Here is a 16,165-nt window from a genome sequence, read left to right as displayed (position 1 = left end):
TCCATTATATCCTTCTAATTCAATGTCTATGAATGTTGGATATTAGCTACATCAAATGATTTGAGGGTTGAGATGGATTATATCTCCTAATACAAAACAAGTTGGATTGAAATCATTGTATTCTACTATGGTTTTGAGTTTAATTATGTTTGCCTCCTAATCTCATTTGACATTTTTTCAATTACGACTAAGTCAGATGTGTGCACTCTAGATCTATTTGTCCACTTGGATTGAGTCTCTCCTTAGATCAATTTCAAAATTGGGATGCTTACTTCCAATGCTTGTTGACTAGGATCATTTTTCCTGTTGTTGTTCTACTCCTCTATAATTACCTTAGAGCTCATAATAATTAAAGAGGTCAATCAATGATCTTTTCCTTCTTATTCCAATTGGATAGAATTTTATTAAGGCTTCTCTAATTGTAGTAATCTATAAAGGATAATATTGTAATATAAAAATATCTGGCTAATCCCCCCTTGAAAATATTTTGAATCATATCTTATATCTTGTAAGGATGCAAAGAGACACACTCCTCCAAGTGTAGACTGGTTGATTATAAGTGGGTGTTACTAACAATGTTTAAATAATGATAAGTTATCAACTATTTGTAAGATATAAATTCTCACATCATCTACCATTACCAATGTCATTATTCAAACTTAACTCCTTAAACATCAAGCACTCAAACTTTGATCAGTCCATCAACTATTGATCATATTGCAATATCTAACTTCTAATCTCAATCATATTTTTTTATCACACTCTTATCATGATACATCTTCTCCTTCCTTATGTCCACACCCTTTGTTTTATCAAACACATTATTTTCCATCCTTAATGCCCATTGCCAACTACCATCACTATTAGCATGCAAACAATAAAATGTAAATTTCCCTCTCTCCTAACCAAAGCACATTACATCTTTTCATTTATCTAGTCCTTGGACCAACCCTTGACCCTTCAATCCTTGACCCTCTTTAGGCCTAGAATAATATTACTTGTGACATTCCCTTGAACTAATATATAATACTAAACCTCAACCAATAGCATCCTTAACTTTGTCAAAGTTATGACAGACAACTAAACATGTGGAGCACTCACCTATAAAACTAGAAAATGTATTCCCCAACTCTTGAATCAATAGGGAAACTTACTCCCCATAGACCAAAAATTTCCTTCCCTTGGATCACCAAACAAATAGGATTCTTTTAAATAAAAAAATTAACAAACCAAGGCTATTGTCAAAGTTTTTATGACCAAAAGTTGATCTATCGACAATAGTTTTCATCGATGGCATGGAAACATTGTTAGAATATTATAGGATTTTGATGAGGCTTGTCCTTGATGGCATGGAAAGCTTGTTAATAACCACTCATAATTTTCAAAGTTTTGATGTTTGCTAGTTATGGTATAACACTACCTCCTAATGGAGATTGAGCTCATTTTTTATGGGGTTTTTCATCTATAAATAGATGGCCCTAGCTTTCATCAAAAATTTGATGAAATTATAATGAAAAAATATTTTGACCATTGGTGGTTGAAGAATCGACCAACCCTCAATGAAAAATAGGTCCAAATTTACTACTGTCAACTAGTGGTATGCTATATTATATGAAAGAAATGGTTGAAGCATGAAGTGGTCTCTTTTAGATCCCTCTTGATAGATATAAATTAGTGGTGTATCACAACTAGATTGATGAATTTTTTGAATTGATCTAAGAACAAATTTTCAAAATTTCCCAATTCTAGATAGATCCCACTAGCATATTCATGTACCAATTAATTACAACTTCTCCCAATGCATATGAGAACAAATGAAGGAACACATTCTCTTGTTGAATCTATTTTTTATAGCATATTTATTAAAAAATGTTTATGTGATCCTCAATTTTTTTTTTTGTTTCTCCATAGATGAACCTTGGGCAAAATTTCTCAGGGTTCTTGGGAAGGTCATTGAGTGGACCTTGCAAATTGATTGGTGAATCTAAAACATATTCAAAGAAGGCCATTAGTGGAGAATTAGGTGGAATAATAGGTGGAGGTAAGTTCAAAGGTAGAACTAAGAAAGATGATGAAATTTGAAATGGGAGTGGTAGAATTCTTGGTATTCATTTATCACTACAAGGCTTGCAAAAGTGACTGAGTTCTAGGAACTCATGTCCACCAAGTGAATACCTTAAAGCTTGCTGAAATGGAGATGATGGATTAGGATCTTCTAGTTTATATTTATTCTTGAAAAAACCACCTTCAAAAAAAAGCACGCCTATGCACCTTCTTAAAGTCACAGACTTGGAATTTTTTCAATTTTTGACAACTACATAATTCTCAAATAACAACTTGGGTTTTTAGGTAGAATGGTTTTGGCCCTCTTTCTAGCACCACTTCTGTTGATTAATTATTTTTTATGATGCTTAATGGAAGAAATCCTTTTGAATCTCACTCTTAAAAATATTTTTAATGACCAACTCCAAAGTTCTAGTTGGCTATTTTACAACCTATTGGGTAACTCAATTGAAGATAAATGTGTATGTTCACAAGGAGGCTTTGCTGGTACTAAGTAATCTATATGGCTCTACTAAAAATGTAACCACAAAGGAAGATATATATTTTTATTTTATGTTTTATGATGAATGCAATTTTATCAATGAAACTATATGAATTCCTATTTTAACCAAGTGTTTGAAGAGAAAATAAGAAAGATAGAGTAACAAGAGATTTCAAGCAAATTACTGAAAGGGAAACTCCTAATGGACATAAGCCAATGTAACAACATATCTACAAATTAAAATATCAAAAAGATCTTGGTAGGTTTTGGTGTCAATGAGTATTTACTTATTACACTTTACTTAAGTTTACTTAGGTCAATGCATTATTTTATTATTTCTTAGGTGAGACACTTAGGAGTTTGCACACTCTTATGAGTTGTCATGTTGACAACACTGGAGTAAGCAACTCTAATTTAGCACATGGTATCTACAACATTGGAGTTTGTATAATTAATTGAGTTTTCATATAGACAACATGGTTATTTGCATTCCTAATTAAGAACATGGTGTCTACTACATAATTTTGTGTACTACACCTTTGTAGGCTTATCCTCTCATCATCACACTTACTCCTATGCTTAATGGAGGATAATCCACTTTTGGTGGACATGTGCCTTGTTGTAAGACTTATCAATATGCTGACTTCTAAACATTCTAGAAGAATTTCAAAGGGCTTTATATATAGGCACTCCTAGTGTACTAAAATATGAAATAATGAATATCATATCATATTTTTATTCTAATCATACTCTTTTGGTCTACTATTGTGCTTGTAATTGAGTTCCTTGATCTTGGGTGAAATTTTCCCTAAAGAAAATTCTTACATGGTATCAGAGCTTGGGGACATTCTTTTCACATACTCATTTGAGACCATTCTTACTTCAACACCTCAACCTAGATCTAGAGAATATGTAGTCATTGGGAGCATCTAGAGCCAAAGAAAACCTCACCATTGCATCCAAAACATCAATTTGGTGAAAATTGACTATAAATTTTCCTATATTGGGCCATAGTCGAATATGAGGCAATTTTTTTTGCAAATCAGCATCTGAGGCCCAATTTGTAGAATTAGTATGATAATTTTAGATATTTGAATTTAAATTTTAGATCTACATATTTTATCATTTGAATCTTTGCTTTTTTTTGGATCTACATTATTTTCTAGAAAAAATTTGACCATCAGGCTAGTAGGAGAGATTTTTTGTAGCCAAAGATTGGATCTTGCTAATGCTAATAAGATATTGGCATCATAGTCAGAAGGTCAAAAAAACCCCAAATTTACTTTTGTTTCATGAAAATCAAACATCTGAGGTGAATTCTAGAGTTAATTGATTTTTGGAGTGGTGGTGATTTAGGAAAAATAATAACATAGCTGATTTTTAAACAGTGATATTTCCCTCATACATACTCCTTTTTTTGAGCAATTTATTTTGTTTTGAGGTAGAATTTCATAATCTACACATTGGTGTAGGTGGTTTGAGATCTCTATTCCTAAATTTTCTTATGTCTCACAAATCCCAATTTTTGCCACTTCAAATTCTTAGTATGGGCTCATTTGGACACATAATCAAGTTCCATTTTTTTTTGAAATGCATAATTTTTTGTCTACTTTCCAAATCTACAATCAAATTATAGGCTTGTGTGGATAGGAATACTACTTTTAGAAATAGGCCCTAAATTGGCAAGTGGTTATAAAGTGCTTGAATCATCCATTATGTGGTGTTTCTTTGATTCTCTCTTGCATTTTGGGCGGTGCATACATTCATTGATCTCATGGAGGAGTTTTGTTGCACATGTCGATGAATTAGACCCCTGTTGACAAAAAGGAACTATCACAAATGGAGTGCCTTAATCATTGATCACCTAAGAAGCAAGCATAAGAAAGTATTTCCTTATTTACATTCCAACAAATTGATCTCTAACATTGAAGAATAGCCACCTATTAATAGACTTTTAGATATCATTATATTGAATATTAGTTCATATTGTTGGCTTGTCATTAAAAAGCTCATTCACCCTTGATATGTGGATGGCTCTTTGGAAAGAATATGGAAATCCAACAGTTGCTCCTTTTCTAGAAAACATTCTATCATTAGTCACTTTTACTATGGTTCTTTCACCTCTAGATAAGATCACACCTCCTAATGCTCTTGTTACTATTATTGATCCAGTTCTAGCCATAGATGTTTCTGATTTAGTTTAGCAAAAAACACTATGTCTTCCTACTTTAGCTTCATTGGATGACTTCCTTTTAGGTATTGTAGGTCTATTCATGGAGTCTCACATTGAAGATGTGGGAGATATCATTGATAATATTCATCTTCTCTTTGTTGAGGTGAATACTTCATCCATTGTCATAGCAATAGGTCCAAAATAGACAGGTACACCTAGTCTTCTAGCTTCAACATTAGTGGATGACTTCTTCACAAATATTTCAAGTTTGTTCATGGATTCACACATAGCAAATTCAGGAGACATCATTGATGATATATATCTTCTCTTTGATAAAGAAGATTCTTCTTTAGTTGTTATGAGGGCTCACTCTGACCCTCTTGTCCATTCTCTACATGATCAATCTTCACAGGTTGATATGATTGTGGATCCCCATGTATAGTAGTTACAAGAGGTCTCTTTATTATTGAAGGAGATAATAGCTTCTTTGGGATAGGTTCTACATCCATCCTTTCTAGATCTACACTCATTCTTTTCAACAGTGTTGAAAGGGGCAACTATTAGGATCAACACAAAGATAGTTGAGCAAGTTTCAGAGGCACCATTCATCTTCAGGATTCTTTCTACACATAGGGGAAGCATCTCACCTATACCCCTATCATTATTTCTTTCAAAGGGGAGGAATATTATTCAGTAGTCATAGATCAGCTTCTTCATTGGAGCAACTATCATTGATTGGCACTCTACATTTAAGAGGGGGACTACCATGTCTCCTTCTCTTTTATGGGGAGGACTTTTTCCTCTTATGGGGTTTTATCCTTCTTCTATTTTGTATATACTTGATGTATGTCATAATGGAGGGGTCTTGATTACTCATCCATCCATACATCTTTTTTTTCATCTCTCTTTTTGAGGGGGAGGGGGGGAGGGAGGTTTCCCATGAGGTTTTCCCTCTTTCTCCACTTTATGAGATATTGCACTGTCTTTTGTACATGGGTACCTAACATGGCCTAGTAGTTGGGACCCATCTTTCATTTCATCCTAGCTTTTTTAAGCTTAAGTGCATTCCCCTAAGTTGCATTCAAAGGGAGGTGTTGGTGTAAATAAGTATTTACTTATTATAGTTTACTTAAGTTTACTTAGGTCAATGCATTATTTTATTATTTCTAATGTGAGAAACTTAAGATTTTTTGTGCTCTTATGAGTTGTCATGTTGACAACACTGGAATAAGCAACTCTAATTTAGCACATGGTGTCTACAATATTGAAGTTTGCATAATTAACTGAGTTGTCATGTAGAAAACATAGTTATTCATACTCTTAATTAAGCACATGGTGTCTACAGCATAATTTTGTGTGCTACACTCCTCTCATCATTGCACTTACTCCTATGCTTAATGGAGGATAATCCACTTCTAGTGGACATGTGCCTTGTTGTAAAACTTATCAATATGCTGACTTCTAGACATTCTAGAATCATTCTAGAGGCCTTTATATACAGGCATTCCTAGCGTACTTAAATATGACACAATGAATTGAATATCATATCGTTATTCTAATCATACTCTTTCGGTCTATTGTTGTGCTTGTGCTTGAGTTCCTTGATCTTGGGTGAATTTTTCCCTAAGGAAAAGTCTTAAAATAGGAAACTAATGAAACTAGAAGTAGTGCTTCCTTAACTCCATAGATGCAATTGTCGATGGGAACTTTAGTAATATCCAAAAGATGTTTCATGTTTCATCAAATCATGAGGCCATAGAAAGTGCGCTCACATGAGACAAAACACTATGCAAGAAAAAAGATGATCCTTTCTCCAATTCATCACAATAGAAAAATTTGTTAACATAAGGAAAACACCAGAACTAAAAGATCACACAATCATAACAACACAAAAAAACCATTGGCTCTAGTATTATTCATGAACATGCATTCACAGAAATAATGCACTCTAACAAGAATAACTACACTTAGAATGAGAGCACCAATAGCATATATTATTTTGTCAAAAATAATGGCCTAGAGTACATATTACAACCATCTATTTAAAAGAAATCATCTCCTCCATTTATGTTAGGAGTGAGAGCTCTTCTAATGCAAACTCGTGCTAAAAAATAATAAAATAAAGCTATTTACATACAAGTCGACTCTCTAAATGGTGTTAAATAGGACACCACCTTTGTTTATATCAAATGGGTTATGAACATTTACATGACCTAAATAATAAAAGAATGAGAAGATAATAATATAGAATCCATGAGATGATCTTGGAGTCTTTGGGAGCTTTTAAAATGGAAGCTTAGCCTTCTCTAGGTGTCTTTAGGACTTAAACTATCATAAAAATGCACTTGTGATGCATGGAATGCTATAAAATAGAAATTGGTAGTTAACTATCAATGCATCTCTTCTTCTTCAAAAATGTTAGTGCACCTCTTAGAAAAGCACACTTGCACACCTTGGTGACAAGACCCAAAAATTCAAAAATACTTCTAATTGTCAAAACTAATTTTCTAGCATATGGGTTTTCTTCCCCTTTATACCAAAATGATGTTTGAAATGTTTGGTTTTGAATTTCTCTATTACTTCTGCTACTTTTTTATCCTCTAGTAAACCTAATGAATCATACTTATCTTTAACTACTTGTTGATAGTTGCTTATTTATATTCTTGTTTCTATAAAATCTTCAAGATTAGCATCTAGTTCCAACATCACTTTTTTAGGTTTAAATGTTTGTCTCAAATCATCTTATGATGAAGCATTATTAAAAGTATTTCTAAAATTTTGAACTATACTTTGCAATGAGGAAAGCTTGGTCTTTGACTCATCTTCAAAAATCTCAAGACTAGCAATGTTGTAGCATTTATCCACTTCCAAGAATTTCTCTTGAACCTTATTCTTAATTTATTGAATATCATCATGTAACCCCTCCATAACTTTATTCCTCGAAGATGTATTTTCTATCCAATCATCTAATTTATCCAACTCTTCTCTCGAGTATATCTCGATTAACATCTGATGTCTTTTCCCTTTTATAGATCTGAGTGCTCACAAATCATTGGCCCAAGTACACACTTCATCCATTAGCCCAAAATATTATTTTATAATGGAAACCAAATTATCAATGTTAGTCTAGATATTCTACAATAGGATCAAATTTTCTTATATTATTTTCACTCCCCTCTCCTCAAAACTATTACACAATTATTGATAAACATTGAAAAATGAATTCATGTGTGGTCTTTCCTACTTCCTTTCTAGTACAACTACAAGAGCAATGTCAAGATTAGTTAGGCATATTGGTCCCACCACTTTGTTTAGGTATCCTCTCAACAACTCATTCTTCTTCAGTAACATTATTAGCTCTAACTCATCTCTATCCATATTTTTAAAGACTTTCTTAAGGCTCGTGGTAATCAAGACCTTTTCCGTATCCACCGTGGGATTTTCCAACATGGCCTCCTTCATCTAGTAATCCTTCAAAGTGAATTATCCATTGTCAACATGAGGAGGTAGAATGACAATGTGTGCAGGAAGACCTTGATCTTGATTCTTCATTATAAAGGCAAGTGTTCTAGCATCACCCTTAGGTGGCTTAGGTTTCTTTATTGCTTTTATCAATTTTGTTATTCCCTCCTCTTTGGTTAGTTCCATCTGCATCTTTTGTCATAACATGACCTCCTTCTTCAACCATGATGGTGTTGTCCCCATTGGTGACATGTATTGTGCTAAAGAATTTGGTTATGAAGCAATATCCTTTCCCTTATTACTCCTCTCCAAAGTCTTCTTGTGTCCTAGGAGATCTTTAGAGATATTTTTGTGCTATGTTGGGCTAAGGACCTAGCTTCTATATCTAGAGGAAATTGTTTCCTTACTTCTACTATATTTCCTTCTTTAGATACTTCATTGGCATACAATTGTACATATTCTTCTTCCTCTATATTTTGATTCTCTAATTCTACTTCAATTGTGGGAGGAGGTGGAGCCAATGATCCTTTATCTATTATCACCATTGTGTCCTATGCTAGTGGGGGAGGAATGTTCAGAGGTCCTTGAGGTAGAGAAATTAATTGATTTCAATCCTCTCCTAATGAATTATTCCTAGGAGCACCCCTTATTTTTTCTCCTACCATCTCGGTACCTATAGACACAAAATTAAAATTTGAGAGGTCAAAAATATTAGCTTCCTCATCTTCTATTTCCACTATCCATGTATATTGTTCACCTTTAGAAGTTTAAACCTAGATAGGCTCCCTAGCCATAGATGGAGGTGTTTGAGTTGAGCTTCTTCTTTTCACCTCTTCTATCATAGTACTTGAATGAGTTATTTTATTCAAAGGGAGAAACTCAAATTATTTCCCTTCTTCCTCATCCTTCACTTCTAGGATAGTTGTTGGCAACTATGGAGAGGGAGTGCTCTTCTTCTTTAGTCTTCTTCTTTTCACTCCTACCACCATCATTTCTATTTGGGCTCTCTTGGGTACTAAAAAGCACATTTATTCTTTTGAAGCTTGGGGAGGTGGAACTTATTCTTATTCTAGCAATTCTCATTGTTTCTCTTATTGAGCTTGTTCTAACATTTGTTGGGCTTTTGGTTCCTAAGGAGGTAGTTTTGCATGGGCCTCAACCACTTGCTTTCTTAGACTAGGGACTTACTTTCTCTTATTACCATTTCCTTTTCTTATCTCAAAATTCTCAACCTCTCACTCATGTTGGTGTATTATTTTTGGCCTCATTGGTGATTTGGCAAGGTAAGTCGATATGGTGACTTTTGTTCCTTTTCCTCTTTTGGGTTGGGTTGTAGCCTGAAGAGGTATAGGTTGGGGAATTATATCCATTTGAAATGTTTCTTAATCCATTCTCTCATAATTTTGACCCCATTTCAACCCCAATGATCCATATGATCACTTTTGTCACACCCTATTTATACATTCATGATGGGCCTATCATAGGTCTTATCCTTATTGTATAATGTATCCATTTTCTTAAGGAATCTTTATCCTAGGCCTTTAGGAGTATCTCCATGTTTAGCACCTTTTCTCTACTAGGTGTAGGCTCATTCTACAATAATCCCTAATATAGACATCATAGTCATCTACTGTATTCATCCAATGATCTTCCAATGTTTCCTTGTGTGCAAATTTCTTCCCTACTAGATGTTGCACCATCCCAATATTATCAAAATATGGGCATCGAGACTTAATTTTCCAAGGGATATTGATCCCATTTTAAGTAAAATGTAGGAATATATTGGTTCTACTTCAAATGCTCCAATGGTGATCATCCATACCCAAGTTTTCTTATGTTGTTTTATCACTTTGCCATATGCAAAAGTGAGTTGTTGAGCTATCTTAAGTAGAATATGCATATCTAATGGGTATCTCAGGAGATTTTTAGGACACAAAAGAGTACCTACTAGTTAGAGATAAGTAAAGGTCTTAAAGATGTAGTAAGCCTTGATATCTATTATTCTTTTTGTAGCTTCTATTGACATCATTTTTGCATAATTCCCCTGGATAAACCTAATGATGGTGAATATGAAACCATCATTAACCACCCTATATTCCACACTTTCTAGTGGGGGTTTCTTCTTCACTAGTTGTGACTATACTACATAGGTCAAAGAATTTGCATCTTGTACACTTCCTTTCCATACAACCCTAGGTATTTTTTCATCCTTTTTGCCAATAGATACACCATATAAGAAATCATGTAAAATGCAGGTCATTCTTGACCAAGATTAGTTGGTCATCTAGATTATCACTAAGGATGGTGCCCCAATAAAGAGGAATCTTTTCTATCCTTATGGTCTCAATAAAAATGTACCATCCATGTCTCAAAGAAGTTTTTATAGGAAGGCCCATGGCTCTACTCAAGAGAATAATTGAGTATCTAACATCATCAATCATGTATCAATGTGTCATATCTACATTTCCAACTCTTCAGCCCAAGGGTGTCATATTATTTAGGTACTTAGTTTATAGCAATTCATTGAAATCTACTTCATTTTCTCTATACCGCATTTTTGTACCTTCATAAGATGTCTAGAGGTATTGGTTTACCCATGGAAGGTGGATGACCTTTTGAATGTTTCATGGCCTAAGATCTAGAATGATCTCTATTGTCACACTCTTCATGACCTTTTCCTCTAGAACATAGTGTTAAGATAATGTGATGATCAATTGAAGGATTGAATTGATATGGGGTATGAAGTGGCATTCACTAACCCACTCTAGATCAAAGCTGATACCATAGCCAACCTCTCTCTAGGCTTGTTGTAGAGGGTCAGGAAGATGTTCCAATCAATGTGGCCTAATTTAGTGTCTTAGATCTTTGTGTTTGTCCTAGAATCGATCCTTCTTTGGTGCTCCTTCATATTTGAAAGCTAGCAACTTTGGTGCCATCTTTTTCTCCATAGAAGATGATGATGATGCCATTGTATCTACACAAAATGGGAGAAGCATTAGTATTCTGATGTCAAAAGACCATAATGATACTTATCTAGGACTCTGACTAACAAAAAGTTGAGAAAAATAGTAGAAAGAGAAAAAAATTTCTCCTAATGAGCTTGAAATGAATACTAGTGTACCTAGCACACCTATGCACCTACACATGATGATTTCTTAAAAACTCAATGTGCATAGATGCAGACATTACACACCTACACAGGATGCACATGTGCACAACTATGAACATGTGGCATTGCTATGTGCAAAAGAGTCTTGGTCAAATTTTGGTGTGGACATAACCTCTTGGGGGTGCACACATATGCATGTGTGCACCTCAAAAGTGTGTCTTTACCTTAGAAAGGGAGTGTGGAGAGTAGTAGACTAGTACAACTAACAAGGGTGTGAGTGTATGATGAAATAGAAGATCAAAGAGAGAGTGAGGGGAGAGAGAAGGGAGGTGGTATATAGGCCTAGGGTGGTGCCTCAATGTGCACCTTCACATGTGCACACCTTTGAGGGTGCACACATGCACAAGTGTGCATGTGTACTCCTTGGAGAGAGGCAAGTGTGCATTTGGAACTTAGCGAACATGTCCATGTGAGTACTTTATGCACTAAGGGGCTTGATAACTTGTTTTTACCTTGTCTTTATACTTGACACTACCCAATCAAAGACTGAGGTTTGACCTTTACCTAGAGGAGAGTCCTAAATGACCTAGGTGCTTGATTGGGTGCCTCGTAGAGGATTTTGAAACTAGGGGGTCCCCATTTTGAGACTCAAAATAGGGCATGCATTATGAGATGCCAACATGTTCTTCCTCTATTGTGCTTGTAGTTCAGCTGCATTTTTGGGATGATGTTTTTATTTTCAATAATTCTTGATAAAAATGTTGGGATATGATGATAATGATAATTTTTATAATTGATGCCAAATAATTATACAAGATGATAAAGTGAACTTAACAGATAAGGATGAAAGATAATATGCAAGTAGTGATATACTATTAGAGAATAAAGTATACTATTGAAAAACATAAGAGTTATCAAAGGGAAGGAAAAATAAACTAAAGTTATCAAATAAGCAGAGAGTATCTATACAAAGGTTATGTAGAAGTTTATCAATAAATAAGATATACATGAGTTATCGAAAGCCGAGAGTATTTTTCCTAAGGAGAATCAATAAGTAAAAAAAGGAGAAAAGAAAAGGAAGTATTGAGATTAAGATTTTGGGAAACCTAATTAGGGAAAGGGAAATATTGAAGATTAGGGATAAAGGATTAAGGAGTTGAATGAGAATGGAGGTTACAAGGACTATCTAAGTAGATAAGTGAACCAAGCATATAGAAGAAGGAGAGATCAAAAGAGAAAATAGAATAGAGATATGAGATATCAAATCATAGATCAAAAGTAGAACATAAGGGACCTGATAAGTTTTCGAAGAAAACTTAACATAGGTCATTTACTATCTTGTAAGATTTTCTAAAAGTTTCTACAAGGTATGTAAATCCCTTAACTATGTAGTCTCTAACCAAACTTAAGAGTTATAGGTTGAACTTGTTGTAAATCCCTTAACTTGGGTGATCACTAATAAATGTCATAAACCTCTTAGCAAAATAGTTCCTAATAGAACCGTTAGATAATCTAACAAAGTATTAATCATTCTTAATCAAGTGAGTCACCTAGAAAGTGACATTTGTAAGATCTTAACCAAGCATCTCTTTTTGTATCAGTCAAGAGTTGTGGGTACTATCCCTACCACAAATTTTCCCTCTAACCAAGGGTTTTTGTGAGACCATTTTTTTGTATGTGTTAAGCATGAGTGAATTGTGTTATAGTTTACTATTATTTACTTTACAATTTATAGTTACAACATATCAATAAATTACAATACTATTGACTGATATAAATTTCAATTTTATATTTATTGTGAAATTTTTGAATTCACAAAAGTTTATTAGTACTCATTCTCTCCCTCTCTCGGTGTCTAACCTTTCCAAAATTACTATAAGAGCTTAGTTCTATAGAGAGAATTTTAACATATTGAGAGTAGATATGAGATAAAAATAACTAGAAGATTCTTTGGATGAAACTTGTTCTTAGATAGATGATATGAAGAAATGGAAAGCCACATTTTCTAAAAGGAAATAACTATTAGAACAATTGTAGATAAGCTTGGACAATATTAAAGAACTATAAAAAAGATATGCAAAATTTAAAGATGTTGATACAATAGTTGAGGAACTAATGGAAAGGAATATTTCCTTATAGAAAGATATAACTAAAACTCAAAAAGAATTTGAGATTTGAGCCCTAAGAATGGATTAAGTACTTGATAAAATGAGAATAATTGAAGACACCAAAGAAAATTTTGAAATAGAAAAAGGAAACTTTGAAAGAAAAATCAAATAAAAGGATGCTATCATTTAGAGGGTTACAATAGGAGACTAAATAACTAAATCAATACATGAATGGAATAAATAAATCAAATAGGTAGATACTCATCAAGAATGAAAATCTAAGAAAAGAAGTTGAAAACTTGAGTGATGAAAGGATACAAGGACTCACAAATCACATAATCACAACTGCATAACTTATCATAGTAATATTGCACATTTTTCAAACTTATAAGTGAATCAACAAACTAGGATGGAATTTTCCACTTGTGAAGAGATGATCATAATTTTCACAAATAAAGAGATTAAATTATTTCCTTTTATGAGAGAGTATACATATCAGTAAACACATTTTTCCAAAGTTATAGCTCAAAATGGTAACTAGAATAAAAGCTATTACTCTTCTCCCAAAACTAATCATATAAAAATCAAGTTCCAAAACCAAAAGAAAGCTAACTTGAATACCTTTCTGAAAATATAAGTTGCAGGTCTCTATCTTCTCATATGAATTTTTACCAATAGAAACAACAGTCGGGTTTCTAGAAAATTACACAGAAAATTAACATTAAACTTGTAAAACAAAAACTCCTTTCATTTCTATTCTCCTCAAAATATTATCAACCATTTCCCTATGTAAATCATGACCATTAAATCATATTTTAATGTCTTTTCAATTCCTCTAACTATTGGATACCTCCTATGGCTCTTGACCTTTTCTCTTACATCATCTTTTTCATATTGTCACATTTTATGACAATATTTACTTATATATTTGACAACTTTTCATTTTTCCCATATATTACCTTTCAACTTTATAAAATCCTTACTAACATATAAAAATAGACTATATATGACATTTTATGACATTTTACCCTTCCATGGGTTTATTTAAATAATTTGACCATACTAGACAACTTTGACAATCTATTACAAATTGATTCTAAGGCTTAAATTAACCTGACATTTTGACTCAAATATATTGAAAAACATTAACTTGACATTTTAGAATTAACATTAATGAGATATTTAATCTTTATGTCCATTTTTCTAGGTGCTCCTGCAACATTGAGAAATAATCTAAAAGTTTAAAAAAAGGTCAATGAAAGGTTGACAAGGTTTGAACCAAGCATGAAAAGTGTTTATGAATAAATGAAGAATCAAATAAGACTAAGAGACACAACTAGTTTAGGATACATCAATAAAAATAAGTTTGAAATCAAAGAATCATCCAAATTGGGAGTAGAAGATATATTAAAAAATCCAAAGGAACCTATCAATGCATAAGGTAAGAAACCTACTAAACCTACTTGTTACAAGTGTGTAAAGTTTGATCATATATCAAATGTTTGTATAAGTAGATTGGTTAATGTTTTGAGATTAACACCATTCAATAGATATTTATATAATTGAAATAATTTTGGAAATCAAGATAAAGAATACATATAAATAACTATCAACATATCATTTAAATAAATTTTTGTAGGATACTACTATACATGCAATAAATATGGATGCAAAGCTTAATTTTTTGAAGATTGCAAGTTTCACCAACAAGAATAATATATAATTGATAAGCATGCTAAGAAGAGAAGGAAATATTCAACTTATGTGCATTACATGTGGACATTTTGGACATATGATGAAGAGTTGTAGATTGAGGAATCTAAGAGGAAATTTTGGACCATGGAGGATAACATGTATGGTATGTTTTATTTGTCACAAGTATGAACTACCATTCTATTTTTGGCATACATATATTAGTTGAATTATTACTATTATTTGATTTTGGGACATCTTTAGAATAGTAGGGACCATAGAATTTGAGGTCGAGAGAGAGAAATTATTCTATTCATACCTTGGGATGATTGATGGATCCATAAGCTAAACTGGTTACCCATTACCAACTATAAAGTAGACATTAAGATAAAGATTATAGATATCAACAAGATAGAAATGAAGATAACAAGGGAAAAGTAGTGGAAAACTAAAAAAAATTAAGGAATGATATGAAGAAAATTTGTCTTAAGAAGGGGAAAAATAATGCACCAACAAGTAACCTTCGATCCTCTGGTTAGGAGGATTCATCATCAAACTAAGAAAGTGATTTTTTCTTAAGAACCAAAAATAGAATTAAAAAACCTATTTGTCCCTTATAAAAGAGTAATTTGATGCATCTATCAATATTAAGATGTAATAGAGACCATAAGTGATATACTTCATAAAAATCAATTGGTACTAGATGTTATTTTTTTATCATTTGGAGATATACAATTGTTGGTAAATAGTTTAGTTACAAAATAAAAATTATGTAAGTAGAAAATGATATGGCTATCAGGTAAAAGGTCACTATCATCATAATACTATTGGTAAGAGCATTTATTTCTAAAATAGTTATTTGTAAGCTTTTTGCTAGATAAATATGAGTCAACCTTATTCTTTGTTACCTTATATTTTTAAAGCTATCATTTCATTTTAATTTGAGTTCTTAGTTATATCAATTTCAAGTTGTTACTAATGATAAATTACTATAAGATCGATAAAAAAGAAATTCATATCCTAGCTTAGTAGAGTGAATTGAGTAGTAGGAAATCTTGGTAAATTTTAGAGTTTCT

This window comes from Cupressus sempervirens, chromosome 8, assembly GCF_028749045.1.
Source record: "Cupressus sempervirens isolate cs-2001-9-10 chromosome 8, ASM2874904v1, whole genome shotgun sequence".
Taxonomy (NCBI): domain Eukaryota; kingdom Viridiplantae; phylum Streptophyta; class Pinopsida; order Cupressales; family Cupressaceae; genus Cupressus; species Cupressus sempervirens.
The sequence above is the reverse complement of the archived record's forward strand: the minus strand, read 5'-3'. Positions refer to the sequence as shown.